This window comes from Lynx rufus, unplaced genomic scaffold (genome assembly GCF_022079265.1).
Source record: "Lynx rufus isolate CCGP_SWC_20201006 ecotype Redwood Valley unplaced genomic scaffold, mLynRuf1.p SCAF_24, whole genome shotgun sequence".
NCBI lineage: Eukaryota > Metazoa > Chordata > Mammalia > Carnivora > Felidae > Lynx > Lynx rufus.
In genome coordinates, this window is record NW_025814839.1 from 15033549 (window position 1) to 15049895 (window position 16347).

Consider the following 16347-nt stretch of genomic DNA (forward strand, 5'->3'; position numbering starts at 1 on the left):
TATAGGTTGTGCTGTTGGTGTCTTGTCTAAACATGCTTATACAAACCTTAGATCCTGAAGATTTTCTCCCATGTGTTCTTCTAAACATTTATAGCTTTATGTTATACATTATGTCTATGATGCATTTAGTGAATTTTTTTATAAGATGAGAATTTTAGGTGAAATTCATTTCTCCCTGTGGATATCCAATAGTTCTGTGGCTGTCTCTCCAGAAGGCCATCTTTCCTCCCCTGAAAGACTTTTGTTGCAACTTTGTCAAAAGTACTTATCAAGAGGCGCCTGGGTGGATCAGTTGGTTGAGCCTCCACCTTCAGCTCAGGTCATGATCTCACGGCTCATGGGTCTAAGCCCTGCATCGGGCTCTGTGCTGACAGTTCAGAGCCTGGAGCCTGCTTTCAGATTCTGTGTCTCCCTCTCTCTCTGCTTTTCCCCAACTTGTGCACACACACTCTCTCTCTCTCAAAAATAAATAAACCTTAAAAAAAAAAAAAAACTTACCCATAGTTTCATGGGTCTGTTTCTGGGTTTTCTGTTCTGTTACATTGACCAATGTGTCTATCCTTCCATCCATGCCACTCTGTCTTGTTGTGATAGGGGCTGAATTTAACTTTTATACAATTCGGGAAGAATTGACATCTATACTATACTGAGTCTTCTAATCCATGAACAGAATATGTCTCTCCATTGTTTTAGATCCACTTTGATTACACGTACCAGGATTGTCCAGATTTCAGCATCCAAGGCCTGTACGTGTTTTGTTAAATATGCACCAGAAGATTTCATTGTTGAGTGGTTTTAGTGGTATTTTAATTCAGTTTTCACATGTTTATTGCAAGTATGTACATCTAAATGATCTTTCTATGTTGATCTTGTAATATGACCTTCCTGAAATTACTTATTTTTCCTCAAATTTATATTTATATAAATATTTGTAGCTTTCTTTGTGTTTCCTCTTGTAGACCATTCTCGTCCCTGAAAATAGGGACAATGTCTCTTGTTAGTCTGTATATCTCTCATTATTTTTCTTGCCTTATGGTTCTGTCAGGCACATCCAGTCCTCAGTTGAACAGCAGTGTTGAGACTGGACATGATTGCCTTGGTCTCTACCCAAAGAGAAAATCTTTTAGTGATTCATCTTCATGTGTTTAGCTATTGGAATTTTATAGTTTTCTTTATCAAGCTGAGGGTGTGCTCCTCTAGTTTTCATTCTCTGCGAATATTCATCATATTCATTTAGTCATTCTCATCTGTTATCATGAATAGGTTTTGAATTGTGTCATATGCTTTTTCCATATTGATTGATAAGATCATGGGATTTTTCTCCTTTAGTCTGTTAATACAGGAGATCGCATTGATTGGTTTTTGAATATAAAACAGGACTTGCATCCCTGAAATAAACTCTATTTGGTCATGACATATACTTCTTATTATAGTATATATAACTGAATTCTATTTTCTAATATTTTCTTAAGAATGGAGGGATATTCCATTTGTTTGTTTTGTGCCAGGAAGCTGTTGGCACCAGGTATTAGCTGAAAAATTTAAATTCATTACCTTAGCCAAATCCTGCATTTTATTCCATAAGCAAGGAATATGTAGTCATGTATTCAAGTTTTCTTTCATTTCTCTTACAGTGTTTTATAATTTTCCATGTATGTCTTCCAATTTTTCTAAATATATCCTTAAGAATTTCAAAATTACGTCATTACAAATGGCATTATTTTTATTTTTAAGTGTTGATGGTTTATTGCTTCTGTATAGACTACCATTCATTTCTGCATGTTGGTTTTGTAACCTGAACCCCATATTGAAACACTTAGACCAGAAGCGTCTGTGAGCTGCCACTAGAACCAGAACTGGAATCAACATCTTTTGGCCTCTAACATATCTTCTGAGGATTTTTATCTCTGTGCAAGCAAGTTTGCCTTTGAAAACATGAACACGGTCAGAATAAGTTATCAGTCTAAAAATTTAGGGGCACCTGGGTGGCTCAGTCGGTTGAGCGCCTGACTTCGGCTCAGGTCATGATCTTGTGGTTCGTGAGTTCGAGCCCTGCATCGAGCTCTGTGCTGACAGCTCGGAGCCAGGAGCCTGCTTCGGATTCTGTGTCTCCCTCTCTCTGCCCCTTCCCCGCTCATGCTCTGTCTCTCTCTGTCTCTTAAAAATGAATAAACGTTAAAAAAATAAAAAAAAATTTAGTTGAAGTAAGGGATATGACACTGTGAAATCATCTGTTTCCAGGAAACAGATCTTCTTTGTTGAAGATCTGACAACAGAAATCACCCCCTGAGCCACCTGACAAGGAACGTCAGCAGGCCTAGAGAGTAAAGGGGAATTTTGTCTCACTCCCCTGTGGGTCTGGAGTACTGCATTATCTTGGCATAATGAGACAGTAATAGTCTCCTTGTCCCCATACTGGAGTCCAGAGATATTAGAACACCTGAATTCGTTGAAGCATTTTTGGACCCAGAAACTGACAGGGGACCTGGGATCCCTGGTGTGTATCTGACTCTGAGTTGAATTTCAGGAGATACTGGGGAGAGTTCCCCAGTTTCTTCTGGTGCCTATATATATATATATATATATATTACCAACAATGATGTCACTTCTCAGGGTACAGATGAGTCTGGCAGATTCTTCTATGGATACAGAGACACTCACAGGTGATGGAGCAGGGATGAAGGTGAAGCTACTTGGGGGTCTCATCCAAAGGGGTTGACATAGGCTTGGGGGCTTCTCTGGATCACTGAGGATGGTCCTTACTGCAATGAGAGAGGAGCACATGCAAGAGAAGCGTCCATACCATGGTTAACACATACCTGCCAAGACCCCACTGCAGGACCTGGGCTGTCCCAGGCATCTCATCTCCTTCGGTGGCCTCTGGGAGAAGGGGCTGTTCCTGTACATTTGTTTCCTCTGATCTCTGCTCCACCCTGAGACTCTACTGCGCTAGTCACTCAGCTTTTCGACAGAGGGCGCTGGTGAGTCTCAGAGTTTGCTCCGTGGAGTGACTAGGGAAGAAGCAGCTGCGATGAGCTGCCACAGACATGTGAGCAGGAGATTCTGTCCAGCCCAGAGAGGACACACCTTCTGAGTTCCCACCAGCACACACAAGCACCTATAACGTAGCCCTGTGGAGCTTATGTGATTTGAAGGGATTACACAGATGTCACTCTGTGCAGACACTAGGGAAAGACCCACATCGCCCCCTGCTGTCCACTGATCAAACTACACCCAGCGGATGTAATCTTAGGGGCACAGTCCTGACAGCCTGGCCACCGTCACTCCTCAAGCACCCATGGACCACAGCCCCGGCTCTGTCCCCAGGTGACTGATATTAATAAACAGCCCTTTCCGTTGTAGGAATTCATAGACTACCAGGAGGAAGACATGTGGAAATACATTCTACAGAGTGAATGGCAATTCGGGGAGGTGGGAATGCATAAGGCTGGGAGCAAAGCCTGAAGTACTTCTTTCAGCAGGCTCACATGCGGGTGACTGGTGACCTAGTCTGAATGGAGGCAGCATATTCTGCAGCAGGAGAGAGAAAGCAACACCACTACTGGAAAAGGGGCAGAGTTCTTAGAAGTAGCAGAGTGTGCAATACTCAGAGACATAGTAGCAGACACTCATGGTGGAAGAACAATTGCTAGACAGTGATGGCTGCATGGAAACAGCTGGACAACCAGGGTGATCCGGACAGATAGTAAGAAAGATCGTTTTACATTGAAGATATTGGAAGATGTTTGTGACAATTTTATTCAGATATAAGTAACTTCACTTCAAATTCACATATTTAAAGTTTTCAAAAACACGATGTTTCAAGAGGTAGATAGACACATGAAAGTATCACCACAGTCAAGTTAATGATGGAGGGCCAGGACAGGGATCCTCAAGATGGGCATCTTTGGCATGAAAATTGTTTTGTGTTAAAAGCCATCGCCAACTCTACCAATCCAGGAAGTTTTCACCTCCTCTTCAGCTGCCTGCCTGTCTGAAGAACACAACTATTAATACAGATTCCTCTTTACCTAAGAAACTTACCAGTATAACAGGGCAACCTTTGTTTTCCAAACATCTCCTTTCATCTTCCTGCTGAGGGTCTTCCTCCCCTTCGTGTCCCCAGACCCCTACCCTTCTCCTTAACTAGGATGTCAGATAAGCTTCATGTTGCCTAACTTTGGAAGTTTGTGTGTGTGTGTGTGTGTGTGTGTGTGTGTGTAACCCTCATTAGTATGAAACTAAATTTGATTTTTTTCCTGTTATTCTGTCCCATTTCAATTTGATTCTTAGTCCAGCTAGAAGGACCTTTAATAGCAGAGGAAATTCTCCCTCCCTGACAGTTGTAGTGGGCAGGACTTTTGAACTTACTGAACATGGCTCACCCTGTATGCTAGAACATCTGATATACAGCCAGTAGAATGTAAGACTTCTTACCATCTCCAGGAATCTCTGTCTGCAGAGTTTGATGGAGTGGAAGTAGTGTCAGGTATTTTTCTCTCTTTCTAAATTTAGATTGGCAAGAAAAAATATTGTAGAACTAGTTCCTTGGGTTTAGCGACAGTTTGGTTGAATTTGGTAGATGACTCTTTGGTTATTAATCAATCTCCTCCCAGAGATGGTCTTTGTTTTCCTTTGTCTGTGTCTTTAGTGCCATGTATCCTAAAAAGGAATTACATATGGTAGGGGTGCCTGGGTGGCTCAGTCGGTTGAGCGTACGACTCTGGCTCAGGTCATGATCTTGCGGTTCGTGAGTTTGAGCCCCACTTTGGGCTCTGTGCTAACAACTCAGAGCCTGGAGTCTGCTTCAGATTCTGTGTCTCACTCTCTCTCTGCCCCTCCCCTGCTCATACTCTGTCTCTCTCTGTCTCAAAAATAAATAAAAAAACATTAAAAAAACATTTAAAAAGGAATTACATATGGTAGAAGGCAGACATAGGCCTTAAAAGGCTTCTGTTGGAGCTGGCCCACAGACTGGTGGGTTCCATGTTTTCATCAGACTGACATCTGTTTGGACAAACTCTGCTGTGGGTTACAGGCTGTTGCTAAGAGGACACCATGGAAGCCAAAGCTACAAAAGTAGTGGCACAGGGCAATACTTGAAAGCTGTTTTAGTGCTTGCCGTCTCAAGAAGTCTCCTGTGTTAGTGTAAATTGGTCCAGGAACAGGTTAGATTGACACTAGGTCATCTACCAACCTCAAGAAACTTCTGTGCAATGAGGTACACCGTAAAGCACCAAACAGTCCACAGGGCATATCCTTCCTAGGTATTGGAATGGCTCGAAGAGACCAAGGCTTAGCCAGAAGAAAAATAGGATGATGATTCTTCTTTCTTTTTGTTCTATGTCCTTAAAGGGTTGGTTTGTGACCAATGAGAACATTCCTTCTGGTGTCCATCATCCAGAGGTTGCGCTTACTGGGGTGCACCTTGGTGGCCAAACAGACTGGGGATACCCCCTCCCATCTCTCTCTGTCTCTCTGTCTATCTGTCTCTGTCTCTCTGCCATGCCGGCTCTCAGGGGAGTTTGCCGTAAGACCTTGCAGCTCATAGAAACCTTTGTCATCTCAACCCTCATTGCTTGTTAGTACTGGATATTTCCATTCCTGTATCACCTGCCTGGTGTCATGGATTAGTGGGTCTGTGACTGGAGGCATATCAAGATTTTTTGGGAGATTGGACATAGCATAATCACTACATCATCCTTACTGCCATTACAATGAAGGCCTTTGCTTTCTTAGATAAACTTGAGTAAACTTTTGGATCCTGGAGCTGCATCAGCTATCTTCTCTCTGGATGCCTCTTTTGTCTTTGGTTAAGCCATTACAAGGTTTATTGGTTTGAATTGCTATTAATAGATCCTACTTATCAATGTGATGCTGTCAGGGCAGATCCGAAGACCCAGAGGATGCCCCTCAGACCAGCCAGCCAAGAGGATCCTTGGCTTTGAGAGGATGGAAATCAAACATGGGCCAGAAGGAGGCGAAAGCAGAGTTTATTGACGATATAGAGAGAGCAGATAACAGATGGAGTGAGTGTTTGAGAGACTCAGAAAGGAAAAGAGGAAGTCTTATGTTCGTTTGGGGGTCTGGTTTTTTTTTTTTTTATTGGGGTTGGTGGTCTGGTTCACATGTCCTCTCATCCAGGAGCTAGTTAGGTAGTCTGGAATGTGCATATGATAGCTCCCTCTGGTTATTCTCAACTGGACCTTCCTTAGAAGTTACCTAGTCTAGAGAAACCATTAACCCCTTGTCCCTGACAAGGAGGACATATGCTATTTGCAGTACAAGGCATGTGTAGAGTGGTTCTGGAAAGAATAGAAGCCTAAAAAGAAGCAAAGGGAAAAAAAACCCCAGCTTTTTCTCTGATGAGGTCCCTTCAATTTCCCTGCTTAAAATGGCCAGACAATGGATCTTTAATTTGGCTACATTTAAAAGAAAAATTTTCTTTATAGAGAACTCTCAATTCTCTTATTAGTAAAACATTAACCTTATGGACTTCCTTGGCAAGAAAATAATAATAATAATAATAATAAAAACAAGAAAACAAAAACGAGAAATTAAACTTAAGACCAAAGTAAATGTTCACATGTAATGTAAATCCCCCTTCCTAAGACCCAGTCTCATCTTCCCGTTTCAATCACTTTTCCCTACAAGATTTACAGGGAGCACTCAGGACTAATCTCTAGGTTCAAAGTATACAAATTGCCTTGTAAATGCTGAAAGCCAGGAAATAAATTTAACAAAGGCACCAGAGACTGGGAAGAAGCTCCCTTTGCTCCTCCCTTCCAGGGTTCTGTAACCAGGCTCTTCCAGCCTCAGGCATTGCTATTTGTCCTTTGGTGGTGCATCCTAGGCCCTCCACCACAAAAAGCCTTTTTTCCCCCTTGGAAAACAGCTGATATTTTTAGTTATAAAGTCTTTTTACCTCTACTTTTACAAGATCATCCAAATTTAGAGAGTAGCTAAAATGCTTATTTGACTATTTACAACTACCCCTTCACAGAGAAAACAGAGGACCAAAACTTATCCTAGGCTCTCCTCCAAATGATCTGTGAATGGCTAAAGGGACTAATATAAGCCAAGGTTAAAGTGTATAGTCAGAAAAAAAGTTTTTGTTAATGTACTTTATGCAGACTTTTCAAAAGCATAAATCTTAAAAAAATTTTTTTTTAACATTTTTATTTATTATTGAGAGACAGAGAAAGACAGAGCATGAGCAGGGGAGGGGCAGAGGGAGAGGGAGACACAGAATCCGAAGCAGGTTCCAGGCTCTGAGCTGTCAGCACAGAGCCTGACGCGGGGCTCAAACTCACAAACCTCGAGATCATGACCTGAGCCGACATCAGAACTTAACCTGACTGAACCACCCAGGCACCCCTCAAAAGCATAAACCTTTTGATGCTCCTTTTAGTAAATGTCTCCCTCCTATGAAAAAGCAAATTTAGTTAAAAGTGGGTGGGGCAGTCCCTTGATATTCAGGCTAGAATCCATTTTTTTGGGGGGAGCTAGAAACAACTGTTCTTGTCTTACAAATCTCTACAAAACCAGAAATGCAACTCTAGAAACAAGCAGAACCCACCCATCCTAACCAATCCCCAAACTTTGCCTATTCCTTTCAAAACATTTGTGGATATTATTTAAGATCAGGTTATTATTTTTTTTAATATGAAATTTATTGTCAAATTGGTTTCCATACAACACCCAGTGCTCATCCCAACAGGTGCCCTCTAAGATCAGGTTATTGAAACTAAATGTTTCTGTAGTTAAGAAAAATAAGATAAATTTTAAGCAGCAATTATTCTGAAACTTGTAAAAATTTGCATTTTTCTCTATCCCTTGAAATTATAAATTTTATCATATCTTTCAAATATAAACACAACCCACAATCTTGTGATACTAGAGAAAGAATGAATGAAAGAAAGTAAGAAAGAAGGAAAGAAAGAAAGAAAGAAAGAATTCTTTAAAAAATATATATAAACCTCTAAAAAGGCTCTTTTGACCAGAACTCTGATAACAGAGTTGTTCCAAATCTCCTCCTTAGAGAAAACTCACATACTCTCTGTGCTTTTGTGATGTAAATTGTTTACCTTTTTCTAGGATCTAGGAGCCATTCTTTGAAATGCAAATTTCATTGATTTTCAATGAAGATAATTTTCAAATAAGATAAAATAATGAAACATTAAATACTGACCATAGTTTATCTACTTTTGTCTTGTTACAGAGAAACTAGGGGTAAATCTAGGTCTGTTAGGAACAAGTATGTTTTATTAATAGATTGACTATTAAAGGCACATGTTTGTAGAAATTATAAAATATGATCATAAATGTGCCAATCTAAAGAATTCTGATGTAATAGTTCACAATTTGTTACTGATGGGGTTTTGGGGTGATGGTGGGAGTTTGGAGCCAATGGCCAAGAAAGAACTCTTGAAGACGTCTTTGGTGCAAAAAGGTGGTTTTATTAAAGCATGGGGACAGGACGTGGGCAGAAAGAGCTGCACTGGGATTGTGAAAAGTGACTGATTATATACCTTCAGGTTGGGAGGGGGTTAGGAACAGCCTAAGTCTCTCAGGAATTTTGGAAGCAAGGTTTCCAGGAGCTTGAGGCGCTGTTTTTAGGAAAATATCATTTATTAATGCTTAGTAAAACCTCAGTCATGAGATCCTTCAGATGTATATTGGGTGCCATATGCTTGGGGTATAATTGCCAACATATACTTGGGGGTTTAAGATAAAGGAGGTTTGCAAATGAATTTTTATGTGTTTAAGGAGACTCACAGGATTCTGGGGGGTCAGAATAATGTTAAGCCAAGATTCCCTTTTGCCCTTAGCAAAGTGTCATCATCCAGGCAGCTGCTGCTCCTAGCGGAAGGTCATGCTTCCTGTTTCAAGGACTTGTCAATGGGCTGTAGGCAGTAAGGGAATTTGATTTTTCATTTGCCTTTGTTCTGCACATCACCACGGCAAGCACTTAACCCCCCTTACATCTTGATGAGGATGATATAACATTGATAAGATTGTCTTTTCTTTGTTCTTAGGCAGCCAGGAATGCCTGAGGAATATCACACATATTCCATGGGGCGGGGGGGGGGGGTGGCACTGTTAGCTTGTGCTTGGCCCTCAGCTTGCCTTATGGTCCCTCATCAATTAGTACTTAGTTTTCACTAGAAATTAAAGTTTCTAAGAATTAAGAATTCTAATAAATATAATTAAAACTACTGGAAATAACAAGGGGAATAACTCTATGTGAGGAGAGTAAGACACGTGTTTTTGGAAAAAAAAAGAAAGAGAGAGAAATAAACATACATTTTTGTTGAGGGGGGGAAGGTGGTTTTAACCTAAGGTGAAATAAGTTATTCAAAAAGGAAAACAAAGGACAAAATGTGAATGCAGGAAAGAAAGTCTTTAAAAGGTTTATGGGAAAGGAATCTGTGGAAAGACATTTTATATAGTCAATACTGGCTAAGATTAGGATCAATTTTAAGTGAGTAAAGAAGTTCTCTTGAACTATTAGTCTGCTCTTAATAAGAAATTATAAATAGAAGTTTTTCTTTACCTTTGAAGTTATGTGCAGAAGAAAAAAATAAAAACCAAAAACAATCTCATTATTAAAAGTGCTAAATTTGTTCACAATTATTTAACCTTCTGTATTTGCCTTTGGATTTTTTTTTTGTCACTTTGCTTAAGTGGATAGTTAAGTATTGTTTCATAACAATTTGTGATCCTATTTAATCTCATGTTCAAACATTTTGATATTTTTTGACATACTTCCCAAAATTGAATTCTAAAGTGAAGAAGGTCCCTGGAATACTTCAAAGATTTTATGAAAAATTATAGTAATTAGACTTTCTTGGTATGTTAAATTACATGGGAAGGATTGCCATATAAGTGATACTAAAACCTCTTATATTATTTAGATTTTTGGATATTTTATTAAAATAAATGTTTTGGAGTGTCTGGGTGGCTCAGTCAGTTAAGTGAACTACTCTTGATTTTGGCTCAGGTCATGATCTCATGGTCTGTGAGTTTGAGCCCTGAATCAGGTTCTGTACTGACAGTGCAGAGTCTGCTTCGGATTCTCTCTCTCCCTCTCTCTCTGTGCCTCCCCTGCTTGCACATGCACACACACACTCTCTCTCTCTCCCTCTCTCTCTCTCTACATAAATAAACTTAAAATTTTAAAAATAATAAATGTTTTAAAAACTGCATGAAATTCCTAGAACTCTTCTATCCTGCTATGTTATTACCTTGAAGTGCTGTGTGTCACAAAAATAAGAAAATTTCCTTGTTAATTGTATCATAATAAACTCAAGTCAGATCTAACACATGGCCATTTTTAAGTGTTTTATAATTACAGACATCTTTTTACTCAGATTCGTTTATACAAGCTTCCTGCAAATGTGCTTCATCTTAAGTGAGATTTGTGGAAGGAATTCTGAGGACAAATTCTGATAACTTGAAGATCATAAAACTAAACTAGATAAATATTTCCAGAGCTAGTGGGAAAACTGGATTAAGCAGAACAAGGGTTAATAATATAGGAATAAATTTAACCAAGGAGGTAAAAGATCTGTACTATGGAAACTATAAAACAAAGATGAAAGAAAATGAAGATGACACATCCAGTGGAATGATATTCCATGCTCATAGACTGGGAGAAAAATATTGTGAAAATGTCCATACTACTCAAAGCAATGTACAGATTTAATGCAATTCTTATCAAACTACCAACAACGTTTTTCTCAGAAATAGAACAAATAATCCTAAAATTTGTATGGAACCACAAAAGACCCCAAATAGCCAAATCAATCTTGAGGCAAAAGAACGAAGCTGGAGGAATCACAACCCAAATTTCAAGATATACTACAAAGCTGTAGTAATCAAAACAGTATGGCACAAAAATAGATACACAGATCAATGGAACAGAATAGAGTCTAGAAATAAACCCATTATTATGTGGTCAATTAATCTTCAACAATGGAGGCAAGAATATGCAGTGGGAAAAAGACAATCTCTTCAACAAATTGTGTTAGGAACACTGGACAGCTCAATGCAAAAGAAAGAAACTGGATCATTTTCTTATACCATACATAACATTAAACTCAAAATGGATTAAAGACCTAAATGTGAGACCTGAAACCATAAAAATCCTAGAAGGAGCATAGGCAGTCATTTCTCTGAATCAGAGATAGCAACATTTTTCCAGATATATCTCCTGAGGCAAGGGAAACAACAACAAAAATAAACTATTGGAACTACATCAAAATAAAAAGCTTCTGTGGTGATCAAAAAGAATGAAATCTTGCCATTTGCAACAACATGGATGGAACTAGAGTGTATTATGCTAAAGGAAATTCGTCAGAGAAAGACAAATATCATATGGCTTCACTCATATGTGGAATTTAAGATACAAAACAGATGAACATCAAGGAAGGGGAGCAAAAACAATATAAAAACAGGGAGGGGGACAAATCAAAAAAGAATCTTAAATACAGAGAACAAACAGGGTTGCTGGAAGGGTTGTGGTTGGGCGGGGAAGGGCTAAATGGATAAGAGGCATTAAGGAGGATACTTGTTGGGATGAGCACCGTGTGTTATATGTAAGTGATGAGTCACTAAATTCTACTCCTAAAATTATTACACTATATGTTAACTAACTTGGATGTAGATTAAAAAAATAAATTAATTAAAAACAAACAAAACCAAACCAAACAAAAAAAGCTTCTTTACAGAAAAGGAAACAATCAACAAAATTTAAAGACAACCTAAGGAATGGGAGAAGATATTTGCAAATGATATGTCTGATGAAGGGTTAGTGCCCAATATATATAAAGAAATACAACTCAACACCAAAAAACCAACTAATCCAATTAAAACATGGACAGAACATGAACAGACATTTCTCCAAAGAAGACACAGAAATGGCCAATAAACACATGACAAGATGCTCAATGTCACTAATCATCAGGTAAATACAAATCAAAACCACAATATCACCCTATACCTGTCAGAATGGTTAATATTCAAAAACACAAGAAACAACAAGAGTTGGTGAGGATGTGAAAAAGGAGCCACTGCTGATGAGAATGCAGACTGGTACAGCCACTGTGGAAAACAGTATGGAGGTTCTTTTATTCTTCAGATAAAATTATGAGGGGTGCCTGCTGGCTTAGTTGGTGTAGCATGTGACTCTTGATCTCAGAGTGGTAAGTTTGAGCTCCACATTGTGTATACAGATTACTTAAAAATAAAATCTTAAAAAATAATATAAAATATGATACCATCCAGTAATTCCACTACTGGCTATTTACCCAAGGAATATGAAAACACTAATTCAAAAAGATATATACACTCCTATGTTTACTGCAGTATTATTTACAATAACTGAATTATGGAAGCAGCCCAAGTATGTAGCAATAGATGAATGAGTAAAGAAAAAGTTGCGTATAAAAAAAAAAGGAAAAGTGGTGTATATATACAATGAATATTACTCAGCCATAAAAAGAATCTCGTCATTTGCAACAACATGGATGGATCCAAAGGTATCACGCTAAGTGAAATAAATCAATCAGAGAAAGATAAGTACCATATGATTTCACTAATATGTGGATATTAAAAAACAAAACAAATTAACAAAGAAAAAAGAAACAAACAAAAAAACAAGACTCTTAAATATAGAGAACAAACTGTTGGTTACCAGAGGGGAGGTGGGTGGTAGGGATGAGTGAAAGGTGGTGGGGATTAAGAGTGCACTTATCATGATGAGCACTGAGTAATGTATAGAATTATTGAATCACTATATTGTACACCTGTAACTAATATAACACTGTATGTTAATTATACTGGAATTAAACATTTAAAAATAAAAATAAATGATAATATTGGACTGAATAAACTAAGGAAGATAATTACAATTTTTATGACTTTTCTTAAAACATTACAGACTCAAAAAGACTTTGTTTTTCTAGATTTAATAGAACTTTTTATCTTAAGCTGACTTACAGCAATTTGATCAAATATACCTTTGTGAACAAATTAAAACATCTATCTTTTCTCCCTGCTTGATCTCTCCAAAATCCAGAAACTCTCAGTAAATATGCTTATATTTTTATGGCAATATATTTATTTGCATTAATTCAATAAGAATCTGTTCTTGTAACAGGGCACAATAGCAAACATTGATTATATTATCAAGGCTTTGCTGGAATGTCACATTTGAGAGAGGCATACATAGACTCGAATATGATCAGACAGCTTTAAGGACCTAACGTTAACTTATGGAGCCAATAAAGCCCTTGGAAATATTGGCCTGCACAGGGATCCCAGCAGCATCACCGAGTAAAGAAGGTCACTTCCTGGCAGGTGCAGGAACCTCAGGATATTTTGAGAACCTCAAGAAGAGAGGAATTCATCCAAATCTATGGGTATCACAGAGGAAGTCTGATGGCAAGAATTTGGCTTGGCTTTTGGCCTTAAGAGGCTGTTATAAGTTCCATCTAGAGATTCCTCATAAAAGTTCTAGCAAAGCAGGTTTTAAAGAACTTACATGGTCAACAACCTTTCTTGTTGGAATTATGTAAATAATCAGGCCATTTTTAAAAAAATCTAGACTCATTTTGCAAACACATTATTATTAATTTGGCTATCCTTAGTAAAAATGGGGTTGATTATAGAGAAAAATATGCTTCAGTAACACACCTTTGTAGATACTAAATTTTACAATTGATCATTATAAACTGGACTAGATCCTGGATTCTTCTAGTGTCTCCCAATGCCTGGCTACAACACTTCAAGATAAAATTTTTTATTTTTCTCTCAGTTTCTGACAACTGGAATCATTTGATAAACCAAACTTCCCTTTATTCCTGAAGCCCTGCAAAATGAATAGAAATGACTTGATGTAAACTTCAGAGAAATCCCCACAAAAGCTCATGTATAGACAATCTTCCTGCCTGTTGCTCTGTGGGCACCTCAAGAAGGTCACTAGAGACATCAAAACTGCCACCAGGGAAATCCTTCACATCACCGCCGCCTGACCTATGCCATCTGAAGATGCTTCCAGTCCGACATCTAGATATCTCACTGGTAGAATTCAGGACTCAAGGTACTGGGTTTATAATTTGTTCCAACCATTAACCTACATTCTTCCTTTGTTTCCATAAGAGTGCTGCTTATCAGTTACCTGATTGCTTGCCCAATATGGGCCTAGCTTTGAGAGCCTCCTTTGAGAGAGCATCACCACCTCCTGAAATGAGTTTAACTGAACTGACCTATTGTCAGATTAAGAGACTGGTTCCACAAGAGGTAACAATCTACCTGCTCAACTTCGAATGTGTGAGACTTCAGGGGTGCTTCAGAGGAGGGAACTGTAGGGGTTGAGGTCGGGTTGCCCCAAGATGGGCCCTTTTGTCATGTGGATTATTTTGAGCTGAAGTTAATCTGAGACACTTTGAGGTCAAGAGAAATGTTGGCCCTTCCTTTATCTACATAGAAGAATCCAAATTGGATGGCCTTTCCAGAATAAGTTAAATAAATATATCTGAGTAACCCATCTACATGGCAGGGCAAATATTTGTTTACCAAACATTTACTCTTTTTCATCTTCCTGTGAATTGCATTCCTTCCCTTTGAGGCCCTAGACCCCTAACCCTTCTCCTTAGTTAGAATGACATACATGTCTCTTTTTTCCTGACACTCTTTGGAATTTCTATGTATGAGTGGATTCCCTGAATGTATGCTAATAAGTTTGATTTTCTCCTCTTTATCTGTCTCTTATCAATTTGGTTCTTAGTCCAGCTAGAAGGATCTTTGAGGGGACAGGACATTCTTGTTCGCCGACAGTAATAAAGGGGATACAATAGTATACAATAGATAGGAAAAGACTCAGATTTTTCCTTTATAAGTATTTATTCTTATTAATGCCCTGCGGCGTGTGCACTTGGGGTCTATTACCTCACGCATGTGTGCTCTTAGGACACCTGTGCTGTCTTAGGCTGCAGCATAATCTGTGTGTCACTGCTTCCTCCTCAAGGGCAGGTCTCACCACAGAGAAGTCTGCCTTACAGGGGCCTCCACAGAATCTTCTCAATAAAAGAGGCTTGGAAACAAGGTCTGTGGACCTAGGGGTTTTTGTCTCACTTCCTCCTTATCTGAGTCACCGTGAGTAACAGTAGCTGCTCCCACTGCCATGATATGTAGCACAGTAATAGTCAGCCTCGTCCTCAGGCTGTGGCCCAAGGATGAGCAGAAGCCCCGCATTGGCCGAGGCATCTTTGGACCCAGAGAAGCAGCTTGGGACCCCCGAGCCCTGGTGCTTATTTGAATCTGAGTAGAACCTCAGCAGATGCCGGGGAGAACTCCCCAGTTTCTGCTGGAACCAGTGTATGTGGTAGCCGCCAACACCGAAGCCACTGCTCAGGGTACAGGTGAGTCTGGCTGTTCCCCGAGATGCAGACAGGGAGATGGCTGGGTCAGCACAGGCTGGGACAGGGAACCTGATACTCATAAGTAATGGAACAAGGACAAGAGTATAGTTTCCCAGGGTCTCAGCCAGAGGGGCTGACACAAACTAGAGGGCTGCCCTGTGTCCCTGAGGCTTGTCCTTACCGGCTGAGTAAGACAGGAGCACATGGAGGACAGGAGTCCAGGCCGTGGTGATACAGCACTTAGTCCCCACAGTGGGCTGGGCTGCCCCAGGCCTCCTTTTCTCCTCTACCCTCTGCCACAAGAGGGACTGTCCATGCAAATAGGTGACAGTGACAGTCCAGCCCCTCCTTGAACCCTGGTGCTGGAGCTCAGCTCACACCACACACTGAGGAGGATGGAGGTTGGTTTCAGCCCTGGGGACAGCCCTGGGGAGAGCCCTGAGACAGCACACAGGGTCCCTGAGCAGAGGCCACCAGTCAAGCAGTCAGGTGTTGAGTACACAGCTCTGGTCTCACCCATGTGGCTCAGACATGTGCCCACAATGCCCCCGCTGGCCCTGGTACAGGTTGCACTGCGGGTGAAAGGCAATGTCAGCATCCTGCCTGGGTGAGGGGTAGGCTAGCTCTGGCCAGCCCAGGCCTGGTTTCCACCACCCCCTCCTCAAAAATGAGAGGGATCCCCCCACCCCCACTCGAGCCCCTCACTACGCCACAACCTTCTCACCACTATGTACCCCTTAGATCCCTAGAATGGTCTCAGATGTTGAGTTAGGGACCCTCACTCATGGGTTTTCATTAGTGGGGCTGGGGAGCCCTGTGACCTGGGGATGTGTCCTGCTGTCAGCACAGCAGAAAGAAAGAGGCCCTGGACCAGCCACATCCCATCGTTTGAAAAGATGGAGAAGTTCCTTCTCCCCCTGAC

At 40.1% G+C, this 16347-nt stretch overlaps 2 protein-coding genes and 1 gene segment (V, D, J or C); all 3 read right to left on the reverse strand.

Annotated features, from left to right (window-relative positions):
* LOC124518350 (immunoglobulin lambda-1 light chain-like) overlaps nt 1–16347 on the reverse strand; it is a 677956-nt gene that overhangs the window by 526467 nt on the left and 135142 nt on the right.
* LOC124518353 (immunoglobulin lambda-1 light chain-like) overlaps nt 1–16347 on the reverse strand; it is a 721987-nt gene that overhangs the window by 493738 nt on the left and 211902 nt on the right. The window lies entirely within an intron of this gene.
* The window catches only part of LOC124518352 (immunoglobulin lambda-1 light chain-like), a 550070-nt gene that overhangs the window by 479021 nt on the left and 54702 nt on the right, over nt 1–16347 (reverse strand). The gene's annotated exons all lie outside the window — the stretch shown is intronic.